Source organism: Pteropus vampyrus, unplaced genomic scaffold, assembly GCF_000151845.1.
Source record: "Pteropus vampyrus isolate Shadow unplaced genomic scaffold, Pvam_2.0 Scaffold75, whole genome shotgun sequence".
In the NCBI taxonomy this organism is placed as follows: domain Eukaryota; kingdom Metazoa; phylum Chordata; class Mammalia; order Chiroptera; family Pteropodidae; genus Pteropus; species Pteropus vampyrus.
In genome coordinates this window covers 648,823-652,372 of record NW_011888856.1, presented here as the reverse complement: position 1 = coordinate 652,372, position 3,550 = coordinate 648,823, and positions in this window count along the sequence as shown.

Below are 3,550 nucleotides of genomic sequence, written 5' to 3'. Positions count from 1 at the left end.
TTCTTTTACAATTTTGACCTTTCCAAGGTGCAGAAAAAGAGGACAACTCACCTTCCCTAGAGCCACAGGCCGGGGAAACAAAAAGAAAACAATTGTTAATTGATCATCTACTCTGGCCCAGAAATTCTATTTTTTAAATCATTGTCTCGTTTAAACTTTATTACACCATCAAAGACACGGACTCGACCACTGTTCTCACTTGACAGGTAAAGCGAGAGGTAAGCTCGAAGGTAAACTGAAGCCCAACATCCACAGTATCACCTAAGATCCATAGCTAGTAAGTGTCGGGCGGGATCTGATTTCTGGCTCCAGCGGATGCTCTCTGTGTGGTCCGATGAGGCCGTGGCCGCCCCTGGACCTTTGCTTCCACTGCCCTTATGATGCATAAATACAGTGCATTTCAAATGGGAATCTAGCGTGTAGAGAGCGCCGGTAAAAAGGATGTTCTGACTCGAGTTTTGCAGGGTTTCTACATTTTTAACACGCTCGCAGGTGACACTGAAGGTACTGGTTGGGGTGACCACTCTGAGTAGCGGGGCTTTAATCTGCAGAGGTTCTCGAACTTCCTCCTCGTAGCAGCAGCTTTTCCTCAGGACTCTAGGACAAAAGAAATTCCTATGCCATTCTTTCAGTTGTTAGGTCCTGACAATCAGAAAAAAGTGAAGGATGAGATGACAGGTGAAACAGGTATGAGGGTGGACAAAAGAGGAAATGACACCACGGAGAGAGGAAGCAACAAATAAAGGGGACCTCAAACCACCTGGCAGGTCAGAAGCTCTAAGGACTGGATCGGAAGATGCAAGGTGATTAGGTGGCTACGACTGGAAAGCCACAGGTAGGCAGATCGCGCAGTGCCTGCACCATGCACGGGATGTGGGCCATTGTCACCCATCTTCCCGTTGATGGAAAGCCTTCGAATGGGGTTACAGGTCGGGATGACGGTGTGTGGTTTGTGTTTCACTGTGGGTAGGGGTGGGTTGGGAGTCAGTCCCGGAGGGAGGTGGGCAGGGGAGAGCACAGGAACCCACAAAACTCCTACGGATGGAGGGAGCCTGAGGGTCAACGGGCGGGTTCGTTTAGCTCTTCTCAGAAGCTAGAAATCCCTGGCTAGAAATCACCACCTAATATAACTCAACACAACATTCATGGAAAGAGAGAATGACGCTTTTCGATACACAGGCAAAGTATTTCCAGGAATATCTTTTTACATTCCCTGGGTGGCTATTTGCAATATTTATTTGCCCAGAGCTCTATACCTCCTCCAGTTCTGAATCTGCTTAAGCAGGGTGTTGCTCAGAATGGGCTCAGCCCCACTGAGGAGGAAACATAGCAACACAAAGATCGATTGCCTCGCGGTGAGCACACACGTACAGATGTTCCCACACCCATTCAGATGTTCCCGTTTGTGGTGCGGGGCCAGGAAGCCCAGACATGGGGTGTTGGGGGAGGAACGTTAGTATTTCATCTTCCTAAGACATTTACCTGGGAAAGTTGCTTCACCCTGAATCTGTTCTCTCACTTGATTTTATTCACCTTAGAGTGATATCCATTGAGTTATGATAAATAGCTGGTTGGAGGCTGATTTCGAGGGCCTCAGTCATTTTTTGGACACCAACCAGCTTAATTCTATGTGTCACACTTGGCTAGGCTCTGATGCCTGGTGGTTTGTTAAATGCGATTAACATTTAAATCAGGAAACTGAGTAAAGCGTAACATGGGTGGGCCTCATCTAATCAGTTGAAAGCCTTAGGAACAAAGACTGAGGTGTCCCAAAAGAGAAGATGTCCAGCCCGCTGGCCTGCTCTGCAAATTTCAGACTTGCCAAATCTCACAACCAAAAGAACCATCTGTGTATTATTGGTTCTGTTTCTCTGAAGAACTTTGATGAATACGTTCGCACCCTTAAGAGTTCTTTATTCTCACAATTTGTGTTTGGTCTATTTTATATTTAACAGTTACTATGGCTAAAATCAATGATGGTGAGCTGTACACCCAAGGGGGAACTTGGAAATTAATCAGTGGGTGTTCTTGGGTCTGATTCCCAAAGGAGAGGGTTGGTTGGTAGAGCCGTGAGGTGTCATTGCTTATGGGAGAGGGGGGACCGCTGGGTTAAGTGCGTGGAAAAAAGTAATTAATCCTGCTATTGAGGTGAGATTGGAAGGCTGTTCTATCATTTTAAGGAAAAAAAGTCAGGCTCTGAGCTTGGCCTTTCCGTTCTCAAGGGAAAGCCATTCCATGGGATTGTCCCCAAGAAGGAATAAAAATGGTTGGCATCCGCCAATGTCCATTTTGTTTTGTTTCCTAGCTGTAGGGGAAAAGTTCCATCCCAAAGGATACATAAATGTTTACGAAACAAATTGATTTATGACGCCGAATTTGTGGCCTCTCAAATGGACAAAGATTGAGCATCTCCTTGTCTTCTAATGGCTTCCTTCCTGTTACCTGTATCACCTCTGAGCCCCATAATTAAAGTAGTGACACTGGGCAGGGGTCTCCGCTCCTGGTTATGGTCTTTGAAAGCTGATGTCATGTGCTAAAAGTCAGTCACCTTTCTGTGGAGGGGATGGCGAGGCTTCCTAACTCACAAAGCACTCCCACATCCGGTGGCTTTTAACACAGTTTAATTACTCCACAGACAGAGAGCAGCTACATGATTCCCAGTAAACGGATAAGGACACTGAGATACAGAGAATCAAGTGACTTGCCTACATCTGCACAGGTGGTGAGCAAGCCCAAGCCGTCGCCCTAGAAATGGAATCTGGGTTTGTCTTCGAGTTCTTGTCCATTGCTCTTTATATTCTTGCCCTTTTGGAATTCCATGGTTTGAATGCCTCCACTCTGTATGAATCTTTGAACAGTTACTACTAAAATGCTGGCCACTGAAATGCCTCTTTTATTTATAAACATGTTTTGGATATTAAAATGTAATAAAATCACTCACCACACCCCCCGGAAGAGACGAGGTTTTCAAAAGGCATTTATCGCACAGCTTTTTACTGAGCAACTACTATGAGGAAGGTACCGGCGGATTTGATGCTGAAATAGACACAAACCGCACCCTTGAAGAGTTCACCCTTATGGGGGTGCTGAGACGTGTGTGTGTACAGCCCCAGGATCGTACATATTCCATCTGAATGATCTCAAAGGTTAGTTCATGTGGTCCCCTCTATTCGGAAAAGGGCCTCTTCAAAAAGACCTTGGAACCCTGCCGAGGGCACAAAGCACTTTGGTGAGTCTTTTGGCTCCGTGTCCGAAGCTCTCTTCCTGCCTCTCTTCTCCGATACAAATCAGTGCGCATCTGAGCTGCGGTTCTCGCTGTGCGCGGACAGCGCGAGGGGCACCGCAGGATGGTTTGAATTTCCAAGGGAAATGCAATACGTGATACTTGTCAGACTTCCTGTGAACTATAGATCCAGGGAGTTCGCAGTTTCCACATGCGCTAAATTCCTTTAGATGAAGTCATATATTTTCGTTCAGATGTCTTTAGGACTGACATGCTCTCTCTCCTTTCCATTCTGTCTTTTCCAAAGCAAACTCAAATTGCTCCTCC